Genomic DNA, 20,137 nt, shown 5'->3' with positions numbered 1-20,137 from the left:
AGATCTCCATTATTTCTTTTATGAGACTATTTAAAACAAAATTAGTTATATTATATATGTAAGGCTCATTTCCTTAAGAGCATATTATAATTTTTAAAAAATTATTGGAAGACTCTTACTTTTAGTTCTCATGTAGCATTCTACACATCATATGAATTTTTTCTTGACTATTGATCATTGAGGCTGTTCCACAGTTTTGTTTTACTGTACTAATCAATGTTGGGAAAAACATTGCTTTGTGAAAAATTTCAATATAGGCCTTGTTAGTTTATGAAGAAACACTTCTAAAATCAGAGATAATGGGTCAAGTTACATAGTTACATAACTTTTTTAAAAAGGCCCTTGATTAAATCACCAAAGTATTTCCAGAAACGTAGTTCCATTCTCCACTCCTTTCAGCAATGTGTGTAAATGTTCACCTAACCACATTCTTACTCAGAATGGAGTATGCTTTCAACTTTTTGCCAATGTGATAGAAGTCAATGTGATTTTGTTGTTGTCTTGTTTCACATTCTTTTAGTAGCTAGTGCTGACTTAGCTGTTTGAGTATTACAAACGGTCTACCCAGAGCCATACCTATATAGGACAGAGTGGTGCCCATATAAACCCTCACTTAGTTCTGAATTTTTCTTTTTTTTTCTTTTTTAAGGTTTTATTTATTTATTCATGAAAGACACAGAGAGAGGCAGAGACACAGGCAGAGGGAGAAGCGGGCTCCCTGTGGGGAGTCCTATGTGGGACTCAATGGATCCCAGGACCCCAGGATCACTACCTGAGCTGAAGGCAGACCCTCTCCATTGAGTCACCTAGGTGCCCCTAGTTCTGAATTTCTTATGCACATTCACACAGAGCAGCTCTAGATATTCTATAGGAGTATGCCACTCAGAGAAGATAGAATATCAAATACTACACTTCCCAGGGTACTAAATGTCTGTGTTTGGAACTGTACTGTTTTGGAGTGAATTGTGTCTCCCTCTCTTCCCCAATTTCATATGTTGAAGTCCTAACCCCCTGTACCTCAGAATAAAACCTTATGCAGAGATAGAGTCTTTAATGAGGTAATCAAATTAAAGTGATCTGTTAAACCATCAACAAAATGAAAAGGCAACTCATGAATAGGACAAAATATTTGCAAAGCACATATCTGATTAGGGATTAATATCCAAGATATATATAAAAAACTCATGTAACTCAATAGCAAATAAATAATCCATACAAAAAGTGGCAGAGGATCTGAATAAACATTCTTCCAAAGAAGACATTCAGATGGCCAACAGGTACATGAAAATGTGTTCAACATCACTTATAATCAGGGAAATGTAAGTCAAAACCACAGTGAGATACCTCACACCTGTAAAAATGACATCAAAAAACAAATAACAGATGTTGATGAGGATGTGGAGAAAAGTAAATCCTCGTGTAGTATTGGTGGGAATGTAAACTGGTGCAGATGCTATAAAAAACGGTATAGAGTTTTTTTCAAAACAGTAAAATTAGAACTATCACATGATCTAGAAATTATACTTCTTGGTATTTAAGCAAAAGAAAAAAAATGAAACAAGTAACTCCAAAAAGTATCTGTACTTTTTTGTTCATTGCAGCATTATTTATAATAGCCAAGACATGGAAACGACCTACATGTTCATTGGTAGATAAGTGAATAAAGAAAATATGTGATATTTATGTATCTATACATAGCTAATGTGATATCTATCTACCATCCTTCTATCTATCTAAAAACGGAATATTATTCAGCCATTTAAAAAGAAATCTTGCCATGTGTGACAACACCGATGGACCTCAAAGACATTATGCTAAGTGACATAAGTCAGACAGAGGACAAATACCATATGATCTCATTTACATGGGACTCTGAAAACAAACAAACAAGCCAAACTCACAGATACAATGAACAGATTGATAGTTGCCAGAGATGTGGGATGGGGAGTGGGCAAAATAGGTGAAGGGAGTCAAAAGGCATAGATTTCCTGTTATAAAATAAATGAGTCATAGGGCTGTAATGTACAGCGTGGTGACTATAATTGATAGTACAGTATTGTATAATTGAAAGCTGCTGAAATAATGTATTTTAAAATTTGTCATCACACATTAAAAGTGTTATAACTATTTATAGTGATGGCTGTTAACTAGACTGATCATTTTGCAATTTGCACAGATACCAAATCACTGTGTTGTACACCTGAAATGAATGTGTTATATGGCAAATAGATCTCAATTTAAAGTTAAAAGTAAGTCCATCAGGGTTGGCCCTAATCCAGTGAAACAACAGTCCTTATGAAAAGAGGAAATTTGACCGCTGAGACATGCACAGAGGGAAGATAAGGTGGAAAGGCCGAAGGAGAAGATGGCTATTCACAAGCCAAAGAGATTGTGCCCTTCAGAGGAACTAACCTTCCTGGTCACTTGATCTTGGGCTTTCAGCCTCCAGAATGGTGGGATGGTAAATCTCTACTATGGAAGTCACCGGTCTGTGGTGCTTTGTTATGGTGGTCCTAGCAAACTAATACATATACATCTCAGAATCCGAGGTGTCCCATGCAGCTTTCTACCCTGCACAGCTGTGTTCTGGAAGGTTGCAGGAGAAGCACCCTGAGGTTCCTGTACACCTGAGGTTCCTGAGGTTCTCTGCCCCATCAGGAGTGGCCCACGTGGCTGTGATGAGCTGTGCAACATCATCCTGGCTGCCATACCGTGGCCCCTATCTATGAACTGGACTGCTCAGAGCTTGCCTCCTGGACATGAAGAGGCAGGACCAAGAGCCAGACTCTGCCAAGCTCTTGAGCTGGGAGGTCATGGGTCATTGGGATCCCAGGGGTCATATCACAGCTCATGTAGGTGGGCCCCTTTGGAAGAGAGGGGTAGGCAGAGAAAGGTAGAGCGAGGAGAGTGGGGCTTGTGAGACAGGAAACTGCATTTTGGAGCTTTTCTGTTCAGTGTTAGCACTTGTGAGGCTGTTCTTCTTTCCCTCGTTCTATGGGTTCCGTCTATTACTCTCGTATTTCAGATTTTCCCACAAGGACTGTCAGTCCTAGATCTTAGAGAAGAGTATGAGTTTTCTGCCTTTGCTGTGTATTCCTCAGCATTTTAGTGGAAAGAAGGGAGAGGCTGCATAGGGACTAGTTCTCAGAAGCCATTTTAAACCAGATGCCACAGGCTCCAGATGCCACAGGCTCAGTCTTGAAAAGAAAAGCCTTTTAACTAAAAAACCACACAATTACCTTTCCTCTTTTGTTTTGCAATGATTAGTGGGAATTTGAAAAACCTTCCTGTTCTCTCCTAGGCCTCTATTTAAGAAGTATTATGGATGGCTAAAATAATAGCCCTAATCAGGTAATAGCATCTTCACTGCAGAAAAGCGTGCTGAAGACTAGTATAGCACCTGTTCGTGGGTGTGTATACAGAGATCGTTACAGATACCCACTCTGGTTTCACTATAACAAATTCTTCTCTTTCCTTTATCTCTTCATCTACCAACCTCCAAAGGCGATTAAAATAGAAGATAAAGTCCTTGTCCTCAAATGAGTCACATGGGACTCATGTTCATTGCAGCATTATTTATAATAGCTTGGGATTTTCTTATGAGTGGGGAGAAGAGGAAGTCAAACAAATAATTAAAATGCTGTTTTATTTGTTAGAAGGAGGATTTATACAAAGACACTCTGAGCCTCAAAGGTTTCCCAATAAACTAACCCTTAGGCTGTGCCTTGAAGAAGGAGAATATTGTCGATAGTTTCAAACAATGAGCCTGATGGCAAGGTGGGGGGAGAGGGGGCTGACCAGCCGACTTGGTGACAACAGATGTGCGAAATGGCAGAGGATGAATTTAAAGGCTCCTTCTAGATCTAAAGTCCTGTGGTTCCATGCTCCACACTGTGCTCCACAGAACCATGAGGATGGGCTGTCATTAAGCTTTAAATAATGATGCTACCACTGGATAAGGGAAGGGATGGATTGGGTTCTAAGGAGATAGGAAGAATGACCTGCCATGATCTGTCACCTATGGCTGGGACCCATTGACTGCACAAATCCGTGGGCTGGTGAGATATTTCATCTGTGAGGGGCTCCTCACTACAGGAGAGTCAGCTGGTTGGAGGAACAGTGTTTCCTTCGATGTACTCTGCTGTACCTGCATTTGTGTCTCCTGGCCCTACAATCCCGCAGACCGCAGCAGGGCCCCTGACCTCTCCTTGTGGCACAACAGCACCGGGACATGTTGAGGCTTTGCGTGCTGACTGTGACTTTGCCGGCAGCTCCTGAGATGGCCTTCCTACATGCGGTCACAGACAGCCACTGCCTCAGCCCTCGAGACCCCCCCCCCCCCCCAGCTCTGATAGCCTGGCTTTGTAACTTCTTTTCCTGACCTGGCAAGGCCTCCTGTTGAGGGAGGACACAGCACTCCTGCAAGCAGGGATTCCTGCCCCGAGTCTCAATGATGCTTCATAGATTTCCACTTATTTCCTCAAGTTTGCATGAGGCATGATTGAGTCTCCTGATGACTTTAATAGAACCCAAGGGTGTGGGGGCAGGTTAGTTTCCCCTGCCATTTCTCTGCTAAAGTATCACTATTTTGCTATGGTGGTGGTGGTGGTGGTGGCGAAACCTAAGGAGGACAGCTGTTGTGGGGAAATAGCCAGGTGGATGAGAACAGGGAGAACCATCCCTGGGCCAGTCTTCCTCAGCTCGTGTCTTACAGACTCAGAGAGAGAACTCAAGAGACCAGAATAATAGGATTTAGTTTCCCAAATGCTCAGAGAAGAGCTAATGGGCCCAAAGCTAACTATGCTCTGGAGGGAACAGGGCTCAGGATGAGCTGATGGCTCTTGAAGGCAGGGTCTTAACCCAAAATTAAAAAGCATCTCAGTGGGAAATCGAGAGGGAATTAGCAGAAAAGTGACATTAAAGAAAAAAGTGTGGTGTGTGTGATCTCAAAGTGTAGCTCCAAAATGGACACAGATGTCATAATCAAGCATAAAGATAATAAACGTGTTATCCTGTAAAATTCAGGCTTGATAATGTTACTTCTTGAAGTCTCATTCTCTGTGGAAAACAAGCCCAAACTAGTTCACTTGGCGCATAAGATGCTGTTGCACGCCATTCCCCTGTCTCCAACGCCCGCCCAGCCTATGTGTTAGATGTGTTAGAGGGCGTGGAGTCGCTAAGCGTGACATTTACAGAAGCTGTTCCCAATCCATAGCATCCTTTGCTTTTTGGATAGTGTGATGCCTGCTTTACTTGTTAGATTCTTTCTTCAATTTGTACTTATAAAAAGAAATCAAACTTTGGGCTCATGGTTCCATCGGAAGACTCTTGATCTCTGGGTTGTGAATTCAAGCCCCCACACATTGGGTGTAGAGATTACTAAATAAATTAATAAAAGTAAAAAAAAAGGGAAATCAAACATTAAAGAAATAAATAGAATATAAAAGGGCCCATTACCCTTCTTCATCTAGACAGTTACTAATAATTTCTAAATAATTTAATTTGTATGTTGTTAGATTTCAGTGTGTACTAAGAAATACTATTAGTGTATTTAAGCATAAATTATATGCCTATAATTTATATACATTTATAATTTATACATATTATATATATATATGATTATCAGAATATATCCTTTCAACTTTCTCTTTACCCCAACTAATATGGTCTTTTGGGCATTTTTCCATATTCATATACAAAGCTTTTTCTCATTTATCTTAATAGCTGTGTTATAGTTGTATGGTTTGTTTAATCAATCCCTTTTACATGTCACTTAAGGTTTTGAATTTGTACAAATGGACATATTTGCATATATAGTCATAAATAAAAACATATTTGCATATCTATTTTGTGCAAATATGAGTTTACTTTTCTTATTTATTTTTTCATCTATTTATCCAACTATTTATTAAGCACATATTTACTGTAAAGATCTGCTTACAGCTTACTTGTACCATGAAGCCTAAAACTCCCACTCTCTCAACTAAGACAGAATCACTCCAACTTGTCTCTCATCTCCCAGTGTATACATTTTTGTGTCTTTCTGAACTGTGAGCATTATAATGGTAACAATGTTACCATAGTTCCAATTTTCCAAAAATGCAATAGAGGTAAATCTTGAGATTATAGGTTAGAAAACTGAGAACTTCCCTAACAAACTCTATCATATATTTCAAGCTTTTCAAAGAGTAGGATCTTTGTGAGTCAGGATGGATTATGTAAGATCATGCCTCACTAACCACATTTCCTTTGAAGGTTTCCTACACGACAAATACAGATTAGGGAATGTTGTAGATAGAAACTATCTTGAAGTCAACAATACAGTTGAGATTTAAGACACAAAAGACAAAACTAACATGCTTATAGAAGAAAAAAAATATATTAAATAACTATCGATAGAAAATTTATAACTGATTGAACAATTTGATCTAAAGGGTAGAAATTAGATCTATGCTAACAACAACAACAACGTTAGGGAAGTTGGAGATATATTATAAGGCTCTGCTTACATCCTGCCCAGAGTGAAGTAGTAAATGTCTTTCCTAAGGCTTATGCAGCAGGTCAACAACAGAACTATACAAATGCTGAGTACTTAATTCTTTTTATAGTAGAATTTCCATTTGTTTAGCCTGTGGTTTCTGGGATATACTGATATGACATGACAGAACTGGTTAGCTTATATACCAGCTCCATTTTAATCTTTATATTTTGTTATTTCTATTTCTTTGCCAGAATTGATTAGACAAAACTAGGTGGTTATGATTCAGATATTTTAGTATTGAAAAAAATCCCATCTGTCATAGCCTGGTGCTTTCTCCTGTGCTGTTTTCATTATTAAAAAAAAAATATGTTGAGGTTTAGATTCCCATGGAGTTGTAAGAAATAACAGAAAGAAGAAACCATTTACTTAGTTTCTCCCAATGGTAATGTCTTGTACAGCTATAGTATAATTGTTAGGAAATTGACATTGATAAGAGCAATCAACCTTACTCAGATTTTACTGGTTTCATATACATTCATTTGTGTGTGTGTGTGTGTGTTTAGTTTTATGACATTTTAATCACATCTATAGGTTTGTATGGCCACCACAGACAACATACAGAACTGCTCCATCACAAGGATCCCTTGTGCTAGCCTTTATGGTCACAGCACTTCCCTGTCCCCAACCCTCAGCCCCCAGCAACTATTAATCTGTTTTCTATCTCTGTAACTTTGTCATTTCGGGAAAGTTATGTAAAATGCATAACCTTTGAGACTGGCATTTTTCACTCAGCATAATTTCCTTGGCATACATCCATATAATTGCCTGTTATCAATAGGTTCCTTCCTTTTTATTGCCACTGGTATGAATATACACAGTTTGCTTAACCATTCACCCAATGGAAGATATTTGGGTTCTTTCTGATTTTTGGCACTTGATAACAAAGTTACCATGAAGAATTGTGTATGGAATTTTGGGTGAATTTAAGTTTTCATTTCTTCGATTAAACGCCCATGAGAGCAATCATCGAGTCAGATGATAAGTACATGTATTCTTATAGAAAGTACCCTTTTCTTTTCTGGAGTGTTGTTACTATTTTACACATCCACTAGCAGTGTATGAAAGAATTGGTTTCTCTGTACTCTCACTAGTATTTTGTGGAGGTATTTTTGTGTTAGCTGTTCTAATAGTTGTACAGTAATAGCTCACCATGCTTTTGCTTTGCATTTCTCTAATGGCTATTGCTGTGAACATCTTTTCATTTGACATTTGTAGATACCATTTGGTGAGATGTTTTTGCCCATTTTCTAATTGGATTGTTTGATTTTTTTTTTATTGTCGACTTTTGAGAGTTCTTTATATATTGTAGGTATGAGTCCTTTGTCATATACATTGTTTGCAAATTTTCCTCTTAGTCTGTGGCTTGGCTTTTCATCTTTTTTACAGCGTCTTCCCTGAGCAAAGTTTTTTTTTATTTTGGTAAGATCTAGTTTGTCCATTTTCCCTATTATGTATCATGCTTTCAATTAGATTGCTTACTTAAAACAAACAAACTTGATTTTAGGGTAGTTTCAGGTTTACAGGATAGTTCCAAAGATGGTATAGAGAGTTCCTATGTACCCTAATGCAGTTTCTGCTACTGTTAGTATGTTACTGTCACTGTGGTAGATGAGTCACAACTAGAAAACCAACATGAGAGTATTACTATGAACTGAACTCCACACTTTGACTTCACTAGTTTTTCCCTAATTTCTTTTTTCTGGTCTGGGATGTAAACCAGGATATCACACTTGATTTAGCCATCACATCTCCTTCATCTTGTCTGGTATGTGATAGTTTCTCAGACTTTCCTTGTTTCTGATGACCTTGACGGTGTTGAGGAGAGCTGGTCAGGTATTTTGTGCACTGTTTTCCATTTGTGTTTGTTTGACGTTTTTCTCTCAATTAGACTGGGGTTATAGGTTTTGGGGAAAATGACTCCAAAGGTGAAGTGCCGCGTACTCTGAAGACTACTTATCACTGATGATGTTGACCTTAATCGGCTGGCCAACATAGTATTTGCCAGTTTTCTTCTCTGCAAAGTCTCTACCACTTTCTGTGCTCTTTGAAAGCAAGTTACTAAGCAATCTTCTTGGGAGTAGTGGTGAACATCTAGATTCTGATCTGGAATTCATATCAGACTTGTCTCTTTTTCCCAGTTATTTATTTGTTCAATCATTTCTTCATATTAGTATATATTCAAGGATAATTTTAGCTTTGCATTATAATCAAATACTATGTTATTTGTCTTGTTTCAACTCCTGCTATTAGGAGCTCTTTCAGGTTGGCTATGTCCCTTTGACATGTCTCCAACATTATCTTTTGAGCACTTCTTTATTTTGTGACATTTTGCATATTCCATGCCACAACAGAATCAGCTAGTTATTCGAGGAGACTGGGTTCCTTATTTGGAAGATGAGAGTAGAAATCAAACTGGTTGTTGGATGTGGTTCACTTTTTGAGTAAGAATCACAGGACCTCATAGATAACATGAAATTTTGTGAAATGAAGACAATATGAGGTGGATTCTTCCTCAGAAACAGTGACCTTATCCATAAGATTATGCATAAGAACTTAGGATTTGTCTTGAGTTTGCTGTACTGTGACCAAGTTCCTGCTTTACTCTTCATAGGGTTCCCACTATTAAGAACTTTTAGGCAAAAACCAAGAGTGATGTCACATCTGATTGTGATGGTTGGAACTAGTAGCTATCTTCAGATCATGAGGGATGCCAATCTACAGGGAAAGATGACATGCTGCAAAAAAGCAAAGCCAAAAGTGGAAACAACTGGGTTTTTGATAAGTTCACTGAGCCAATTCTTGAGGTGCTCTACTTTGGAATATCTTACATTTTGAAATAATAATGATTAATTACCTTATTGATGAAGTCGTATTTTAAATTCTATTACTAACAATATAAGGCGTTCTGTAACTACTGATGTATATGTTGACTTAATGGCTCAATGTAAGCATGCTCTTTGGGATTCAGAGCTAATGTATTATTGATATTATTATTATTCATGTAAATATTTGTGATTTCAGTGAAATTTTGTGACTGCTCTTCCTTAAAAAATGCAATCTTTGGATCAGAGTATATAGAAATTCATTGAATAATTTGTTCAGTCTTTTATCTCTTCATTCATTTTTCAACAATTCCTGAGCACTAACAATGTGGCAATACTTGTGGTAGTCCCTGGGAGTACAAAGGTGATTATTAGACATCTCCTGCCTCTGATGGCTCACCATTCAGGAGAGGAGTCAGTGATCTAAACAAATGAAGTGACATCAGTGATGAGGCAAGCAAAGAGACAGACTTTCAGAGAATAAAGCGAATAGTTTCTACGGACAGAAGGGGGAAATTTTGTGAGTGGATTGGAGTTTGTTGTGTGTGAGTTCTTTTGACAAAAAAGAGAAGAGAATGGGATTTAAGGCTGAGGGAAATGCAGGAACAAAGTGTGGAGATGGAAATACAATCTTTGGAGAAGGGCAAGCAGTGAGAGGTAGCTTGAGAAGGGTGAGAGAGGGCTGAGGTGGGAAAGGAGGTTGGTAACATTAGATGAGACTCAACTGTGGAGGGCTTGGAAGACTAGGCTGAGGATTTTGGATTCTTAGATGTCAGTTACGGTTTAAGTCTCTTAACAAATAAAAATTATGTAATTTTCTTATGGGTTTATTTGCTCTTTCAATAATGTGCCTAGCTATGTGAACAAAGAGCATGGACCTCAACCATATTTCACTGATTCATGGGAAATAATGTGTAAAAAAATCCTGCTATAAATTCTTTTGGGAGTGAGGTCCTCTTTTCTTTCTCTTCCTTCTCCTTTCCCTCCTTTTCCTCTTCCTTCTTTTTTGCAAATCTTGGTTTTGGTATGTTGGTTTTACTTAGAATTTTGTTTGTTTGTTTTAACTAAAAACAGTGAATATTCAACCTATCCTCACATATAATTGGAAAATATTTTCTCTCCAGAGGACTACTAATGGCAGCCAGAATCACAGTTGGTTTTATATAGCCATAGATCCTTCAGATTTAAGGTACAATTTCCTGTCTAAAAAGTATTTAGTGGTGCTATCATTGCCTTTTTAAAAATTATACATGACATTATGCTAATGGTAGTGTTCTTCAAATAGAGCATCTGGGGATACTGGCAAACCAGATGGAGGATGGATCCTTGATAGATACGCAACCTAGGGCAAAACTTTGAGAGCTTCTTAGGATTTGTTTTATTCCATGAATCTCAATGTTATTTTAATGCCATTGTTGGTTTAACTTCTTTTTTATTGAGTAATAAAAATGGGAAGAAATTGTTCAATGGGACTTTAAAAAAATCTATGTTTCAACTATCAGCAATTTATAACATCTTTTTTTTTTTTTGTATTTTGTAGGGTAGGTAGGTACAAATTTTCATACCTTAAATGTATGGAAATGATCTTGAGGCAGATAAGAGTCAAATAAAATGTCAACAGGATATGGTGTTGTGTATGGCCTTGGCCTTATTTCTTCTCCTCTTTTCTAATTCCTATGGAAGTAGGTACTCTTTTTTTTCAGTGAAATCTCAATTACTTTCTATAACTTTCCCCTGGTTTCTCTGGCATACACATCAACCTTGGTTGTTGAGCTGGTATCAATTCCTAGTGGAATGCAATGCAACTGAACACTGGCATATAATTAGACAATGGTTTGGATTTGAGAATTTTTGGCACAAGTTGTTTTAAATATGATTTCTCTGGATCAGTCCTTCATTCTCTGTGATCTGTTTCTCAAATTCAGATTAGGCCAAGAATTTGAGAAATGAGGATCCCAGGAGCACCTTGGCCCTCATGTCTGAACCTGGTAGCTGCTCCTGGAGGTGGTCTCCACACCAGGCCTTAAAGGTATAAAGAGAATAAAACCATGTAGCTTGAAGACCATGGTCAGTGCTTGTAACTGGGCTCAGATGCCTGCTGGAAGCCACATTCCATGACAGAATACAAAGAGAATGGCAAGCTCTGGAGCAGTGCAAATAAAACCCAGGGCCAGGAAGTAAAGTCAACATCATAGAGTGAGGAAAAACTGTGACAAACGCTAATTTTGGTAGAAAACACACGTTCATGGAGATAATGTCAAACAGAAGGCTTGAATATTCTTTTCTCTCACATAAAAATTCAGACCTGGGCAGAATAAAAGTCAATCAGAGACTTTTTTTTCTGGATAAGATTTTTAATGTGGAGTCAGCCACTTCATTTGGCAGATGAAATAATTCAAAGAGGCTGTGATCTACCTTGGTTACATAACTGGAGCAGAACCAAAAAAGGTTTTCCCTTGTATTACCTTCCTTCTGTGAGCAATTGTGGAGGGCACTGCAGGGTGTGGCAGGTGGGACAAAGGGATTGGAAGACAGGTTGAGTTTCAGTATCAATTCTGCCATCCCAGCTGTAATCCCTCTTTTGTAAAAATGTGAATAATAGCTTTTTCGGGGGTAAAGCTGTGTGAAAATTAAATGAAGTAATGGATGAAGAATGCCTGGCATGGGACACCTGGCCAGTGACTCTTAGCCTAGTGTTGGGAGCACCTGCCAGGCTCTTTGGGGCATCTTATAAGGACACAAGGAATGACTTCTGAAAATTCTCTAACATGGAATTGTAAATTATGGACATTTCTTTATGCAGCATATTGAGCCTCCAGGAAAGAAACCTTTTTCATACATGTGTTCAACTGGGAAGAGTAATCACATACATAATAGAATTAGGCCAGGGGAACAGGGAGATCAAGGAACAATCTGGAAAAATGCAGACTCTGGGGTTCTGAATGGAAAGCATTCTGGAGCTCTGATGAGCAGAGATAGGCACCTCAATGTTACTTATTTATTTAATTTCTATTGAGTTATAACTACTGTAGAACATTATATTAGTTTCATATGTACAACACAACACAACAATATATACATATTATGAAATGGTCACCACAATAAGGTTAGTGAACAACCATCCTCTTAACTTAAATCTTCCTCCAAGAAGAGGCAAAGTTAAAGGTAATCATTTATTCCCACTAGAAGAAACCAGAAAAGGAAGTAAATTGATCTACAGATCTATTGTTTACCCTATCTCAGATCACTGGGAACAAGTAGTTTTAGTAGTTCTAGCTAAAGGGATTCAGTAGGTAGTGCTGCTGTCAATGACACCCCATGCATATTCAGAAGTACCAGGGAGATGAAGGCTTGGCCACCGTCCCTGCTGGGACTTCATAGTGTCTGCTAATTAAAAAGAAAACTTTTACCTACATTTCTAAAGGACTACAACAGTCTTACACTTTATTATTATTATTATTTTCAGGGGTAGAATTTAGTGATTCATCAGTTGCATCTAAAAACCAGTGCTCATGACATCAAGTGCCCTCCTTAATGCCCATCATCCTATGACCCCATCCCTACCCCCCAACTGTCCTTCAGCAACCCTCAGGTTGTTCCCTATAGTTAAGGGTCTTTTATGGTTTGCCTCCCTCTCTGTTTTTATCTTTTCTTATTTTTCTTTCCCTTCCCCCATGTTCATCTGTTTTATTTCTTAAGTTCCACATATGAGTGAAATCACATGGTATTTGTCTCATGCTTTTTTTTTTTAAGATTTTGTTTATTTGTTTGAGAGAGAGAGCTCAAGCATCAGTGGGATGTAGGGGGATGGGGAGAGGCAGAAGGAGAAGCAGACTCTCCGCTAAATTCCAGGACCCTCTGAGACCATGACCTGAGCCAAGGGCAGTCGTTTAACCAACTGAGCCACCCAGGTGACCCCCTTGTCTTATGCTTTTGTCTTGCCTTCTCATCATTTGGGTATTTTTCCCCACTCTCATTTTAACTGTAGGAATCTTGCTGAGAAAGTTCTGCATAAGGGAGTGTTTCTACTCTGTCTTCCAGTAAACAGAATATTAATTCAGAGCAGATTGCTGAGATAAGAAGGTGATTGAACTATAAGTTCAAAGCCTTGCTCTCTTTATGCCTGTATGAACCCTTCTTGCTTCTCTAATTTCCATTTTCCTCTATGTTTTGTCATGTTAACCTCAGAGATCTGAACTATCTTTATAGTAATCAAGGGCAGGAGAATTGCAGTGTTTATCTTCAGCTAAAGTGTACGAAAGTGGTAGGTTTTTGATTTACCGGTTAGGGAGATAAAGACTTTTGAGTTATGGCATCTATTTCCACTTGGATTCAGATTTTGCCTATTGTTTTGCAGAGTAATGATATCATTGTCCAAAATACTTGAACTCTTACATACACATTTGAGAAATTCAGAGAAAGCATGCAGTCTTTTTGGTTTGGTCATATGCTTTGTGTTTAGAGAATTCAGCAGATTTGTACTTGTTATGTATTGGTTTGTAATGATTTCGTATCTGCTTGTTCATGACTTAAGTGAAGTTGTTTTTGATCTGTGTGAAGTTATTTTGATCAAGGATGAATTTGGGAGGGGGATCCCTGGGTGGCGCAGCGGTTTGGCGCCTGCCTTTGGCCCAGGGCGCGATCCTGGAGACCCGGGATCGAATCCCACATCGGGCTCCCAGTGCATGGAGCCTGCTTCTCCCTCTGCCTGTGTCTCTGCCTCTCTCTCTCTCTCTGTGACTATCATAAATAAATAAAAATTAAAAATTTAAAAAAATAAAAAAAGGATGAATTTGGGAGGTTATGTCAGGGTGATATTAGCAGAAGTATGCTACTGAGTGCTTAATTGATATGACCATATGGAGGAGCCAACTATAACACAATGGACGTTTAAATCTGGACTTGTGAGGGCTTCTCTAGAGTGTTCAGCCTGGGCAAGGTTACTTTTCCCTGATCTAAATAGCTCTCTGAAGATCTTGAGACACTTGCTCTTGCCACGGTCAGGGTACTCTCTGTTGGCAAGAGTAATGAGCAGTAACTGTCTAAGGAAGAGAAGGAGCATCTATTCCTGCCTTGGTGAGGCTACTCCTCATGGGCAATGGGGCAAGCCATGGAAGGGTTCCTGGATAATAACTTTCAGAGCAGCGCCCTAGTCTGCCAACCCCGATGTCATCCACAAGTTACATGCCCCAGCAGGGAAGGACCTAAGTTGGCAGCTGATACCCAGCTTCTAGTTGGAAGGACTGACTCTACTGAAGAGCACATTTGCAGAAAGGTACACCTCAACTAAATGTGGACTTTGTTTCTTTCAATTTTCCTTTGCCTGGGACAATAGTGTAATTAATCTATCACTTGTTTGGGGTATGCAGTTTCTTTATTGGCTTATTAAGAGACATTATCCTGTATGCTATTGGTTTGTGACTTATTGCTATTATAAATTATAATCCCCACAGTGAATGCGTGTTAAATAAATTATTGGTGAAGACAAATCTCAGTCTCTGGGCATAATTTGGCCCAAACAAAACACTGCTGCAGGAAATATGAATATCGTTACAATTTTTTTTCATTTACCATAAAGTCCTAGGGGGTGGTTAACTCATCCTGTAGTGTTCAAAAATGGAAGACCAGGATGACAAAGTGATTTGCTATTTCTCAAAGAGGGTGGAAATTCATTAGGAGTATTCTAAAAGATGGGAAAAATCCCTTAAAATGAAGCATTCAGCTAAAAATGATTCCTTTCTTGCTATAAATCCATATATAAATCTCAAAAACTGTCATAAACACCAGCAGCACGTTTTGAGTTTATAATAATCTCAAATTATAACGATGTTCATTTTCTTTGGAACTGACATGATTTGACACTTGTGCAACTGCTGGTTTTAGCAAATTAGTAACTATATCCAATGTTAAAAATAGGCATTTACAACCACCAGTAGAATTAAGGTATTAAAAGTTATATTAAGCAAAACTTTTTGATGGCTCTTCTGAAATTATTTAAAAATTAACTTTTAATAGGCACCTTGTTTTTAACACTTGACTAAAGCAATTTTAAATATTATAAATAAAATTCTTGGGCAGCCTGGGTAGCTCAGTGGTTTAGCGCCGCCTTACATCCAGGGCTTGATCCTGGAGACTAGGGATTGAGTCCCACGTCAGGCTCCCTGCATGGAGCCTGCTTCTCCCTCTGACTGTGTCTCTGCCTCTCTCTCTCTCTCTCTCTCTCTCTCTCTCATAAATAAATAAAATCTTTTAAAAAAATCTTTTTTTCAGCTGAGGCCATGCACAGAATTGGTTCTGAGTGTCATAAACTGACTGAGGTATAAATCGTCACAAAGTAGTGTTTGGAATAAGCACTGTAATAACTCAACTTTAACAGCTAAGTCATAAGCAAGATCCTGCACTATATAATGGGCACCAGTGTTTCACAACTGCATAGTAAATCTTGATGGAGGCTTTCAGACATTCTGGAAAGTATTGTAGTCCTACATCCAACTTCAGCATTCAATTTACAACTATTGTGTTAAACATGTGCCCCTATCCTTGAAAAAGTTAACCATTTCCCTTCTCCTAATTATAGCAATGTTCTCTGGAATTTATGTCAGTGGTCATGTCATAGGCTGAGGTACTTGGTACTTCATTCTATAGATGTGTTAGTTCACTTGTTTAAGACATTATCAAGGCTGAATCGTACCATTTCCATTATGCCATTTGAAGTTATCGATTGGGAAATAGTTTCCAGCTTCGGGACATATAGTGTGATTTATAGGTCAATTAATACCCTAGGAGGTTGTACTCACTGTCATACCATGCACAGTTGCCTATTATGCTCTTCTTTTGCGACAGTATTACACTGATCGTGTCTGCCAAATGGATGGTTAGACAGGAGGTCAGATTGAATCAATTCACACAGTTTCCCATCTGGTGTCTGGTTCACTCTGTGAAGCTGCTGGAAGCAAAGAGGGTCTACAGATGACTGTTGCTAAAACATGACCATAAGTATGAGTTTTCTGCTAAAGGGTGTCAGTGTGAACAGTGACATTGCCCATGGCTCCAATCCATGTTGTGAAGAGGCCTAATATGAATGCCTGTGGCCTAATATTTCCTGACAGCAAACGTTGTCAAACATCGGCACACATTAGTCAGGGAGATGGTAGCGTGCTTTAAGACTAGACACACATATTTATGGAAGGGCTCGGAAACTGTCATGATTGGACTTAGGCTAAACTGGATGGATCCTGAGATCCTGAGGATTCATAGTCCATTCGGGCTGCTATAAGAAAAAAATGCCAGGGGCTAAATGGCTTATAAGCATCAGAAATGTATTGCTCATAGTTCTGGAGGCCAGGGAGTCCAAGATCAATTCTCTGGCAGATTTGGTGTCTGTACGAAGATACCTTCGTCTGTGGGATTAGGTATCCACATATGGAAATTTGGGGGGAGACACATTCAATCAATAGCATTCTTTCAACCATGATTGTCAAAACTTAGAGATGGCAAGTATTCCACCCCTCCCTGCATTTAAACACCTCCTATTCGTGGCAAACCCATGAGAGCATAACTCATCCGTGAAATATGCTGCCTGCTCAGATATCTTTGAAATTCTGCAAATTTTAAAGTTTCAGCAGTCTACTCCTCAACTCCCAGAAAAATCATCTATTGTCTGACCCATTGAAAGTTATTTAATCTCATTTTATTGAATGAACTAACTTGTGAGAAAAAAAAATCAAAGTTTTCATAAGAGCTTCAATGTACTAATTGGATAATTCTGATAAAAGTGGCTTTGAGGTCAATAAGCTCATGAAAAGATGCTCAATATCACTTATTATTAGGGAAATGAAAATCTAAGCCATAATGAGGTATCCCGTCATACTCCTTTGGATGCTATTTTAAAAACCCTTGAAAACAAATGTTTGTGAGGATGCAGATAAGTTGGAGCCCTTGTGCATGGCTGGTAGGAGTGTAAAATGGTGCAGCCACTGTGGAAAACAGTACTGTGATTTCTCAAAAAATTCAATTACCATATGATCTAGCAATTTTCAGTTCTGGGTATATACCCAAAAAACTAAAAGCATGGATTCAAACAGATATTTGTACACCAATGTAATGACTGCAGTGTTATTCCGATAGTAAAAAGAGATGGAAGCAACCCGAGTGTCTATCAATGGATGGATGGATAAATAAAATGTGGTATATCCATATAATGCAATATTATTACATCCATGTATAATGTGTGTTAAGACACATTACAACATGGACGAATCTTGAAAACAGTATGTTAAGTGAGATAAGCCAAATACAAAAGGTCAAATATTGCATGATTCTACTTACATGAGGTACCGAGAGGCAGACAGTAGAATAGAGGTTACTAGGCACTGGGGAGAGGGAGGAATTTAGTATCAGTTTAGGAAGACAAAAAATTCTGGAGATGAATGGTAGTGATGGTTGTACAATAGTGTGCATGTACTAAATGCCACTGAACTGTATACTTAAAAATGGCTAAAATGATCATTTTTTTAAACGTAGCTTCGAGACTCATTCAGAATCTTAGGAAGAGAATGGGCTTTTAAGTCAGTGCATTGAAGGTTTAACTTTGATTTTCTGGTTGATTCTGACTTTGATGGGGGCCCCTTTTCTTGCACAGGCCACTCCAAGGTATCAGAGAGGCCCCAGTAATGTGTTCACCAAGTCATATATTTTCTAAAATTTGCAAAAGTAAACTTTTCATCTCAGTTGGTCAAGGTCATTTTCTCTTTCCACTTTGTCTTCTTCTGCTGTCATACTTTCATGTCAAATGCCATTGCTGGAGGAGCAGGCAATTTTGAGATACAGAGAAGCAGAAGTTGAGGGAGGACATATTTGATCTAGTTTTAGAGGGACACATTTATCTGTTTTTGTAGTCAATTCTGTACATTATTCCATTATTTCCAGGTGTCCCAGCATAGGACTGGCTTCGGGGCACATTTCCTGAGCCAACTTACCTCCCTAGGTTAGTCACAGAGAGGTCGGGGCTAGAGGTCACATGGCAAAGAGATTACATCATAGGTACCCAGCATGGGAAGTGCATAAGACTGGAGACAGAAGAGCCAGCCATTTTCAATTCAAAGAGAATCTAAGATTAATCATTGAGTAACAAAATTTGAAAAGCCCTGAAAGTTTGCAGCTCATGTTAAATAGCAACTTGATAAAAGTTTTCCTGAATTTGGCTATAATCCTATAACTCTACATGGCATTACCGATATTGAGGTATGAAGATGAAAGTTTTCTAAAGTGTCAATGGTAAAAACCCATTTGTTCAACTATGCTAAGAAAAATTGATAAAATTAAGTTTCTATTCTCTCAGTAGAAAACACAAAATCATAGTCATACAAAGGAGAAGTCAGGGAATATGGATAATATAATAAAATATAAGGAGAAAGTATTACAAAAGTTGCTAGGCAGTTAATTTATGAGAATGAATTATTTAGCTGGATTTTATGGTCTTTGTGATGTTCACCTTCAAAATTATAATTTCTTTTTTCATTTTGAATAAATATTCACTTTCATACTTACTTTTGTATTTGGGATTTTATATTATAGAGTGCCTAAAATTTTTTAAAAGCTTCAGACTCCATGAAACCTGGATCTACTCTAGAGTAAGAATTAGGGTAGCTTTTCTCAGGCTAGAGTTTCTTTGGTTTAATAGTGGGTAATTGTACTACCCGACAGGGTTATTATGCTGCTACATTAGGCACTGTGAGTGAGTTTCTGGCACATAGTAGGGTTTCAGTAAATGGTCCTTTTCTTTTCTCTCATCTGGATTCTGATGGTATAAATTTATTATCTTAACTTTGACCTTTATATTTTTTCTACTTGGTTAATTAACTTTTTATTTCCCCAAGTAAGTTTTGCGTTTACTACACTCCTACCCAGTCTCTGCTTCTGGTTTATTCTCGAATCCATTTTTGTTCTGCTGCTACAGTGATTTTTCAGAAAGTAAGATCTGATCTGAGTTAAAAATCCAACCTGCTTAAAAACTTCTAGTGGCTCCCTTTGACCAGAAGATAAAGCTGAAATGCCTCCATATGGATTTAGAGTCTGTAAAGTGACTCCTGCCTATTTTTCTAGACCTAAGTCATACCTCCCTTAAACTCTATACTCCAGGCAGCCAGGTAACAAAGAAAGATACTTTCATGCTTTCTATCTTTTTTGATTCAGCCAAGGATGTCCTCTTTCTGCCTATAATTCATTCATTCATCCACCCTCTCATTACAAGAATATTTATCTAATCAGGGTTTAATTTATGCAAGGCACATACCAAATATAAGTATATAAGCACATGTTGTGTGGGAAATTGGCCTGATGAAGTGTCACCCCCAAGCACCCTACCAGGCAACTTGACTAGAAGTCAGGGAATGAAACATTTCACAGACTAGATTAAAGGCCTCATTGCTGGATTTATTAATCCTCAGGGGAAACAGAAGGAGAGTTAGGAGGTAGGTCAACGCAAGAAAAGTGTGACAGTAGAAGGTGGGAGAACCACGCTCCCAGGGTTGTGTGGTGCTCCCAGGTCCTGTCTCTTTCTAGCACATTAGCCTTCCTCATTAGTGATGTGGTCATGAGGCTCAGAGTTGAGATTTCAGTAAGGAGGACCCCAGAAGAGATATACCAGGAATTAGAACATACCATACTCTCACTATATTGGAGAGACCTGTGTACATTTGCTGGTCCCAGATGTAGCTCCCACATTGCTGTGCTGAACTTCAGCTGTGGGCTACATTTGTGGTTCATGGATAGA

This window comes from Nyctereutes procyonoides, unplaced genomic scaffold, assembly GCF_905146905.1.
Source record: "Nyctereutes procyonoides isolate TBG_1078 unplaced genomic scaffold, NYPRO_anot_genome, whole genome shotgun sequence".
Lineage (NCBI taxonomy): Eukaryota > Metazoa > Chordata > Mammalia > Carnivora > Canidae > Nyctereutes > Nyctereutes procyonoides.
Note: the sequence above shows the minus strand (reverse complement) of the source record.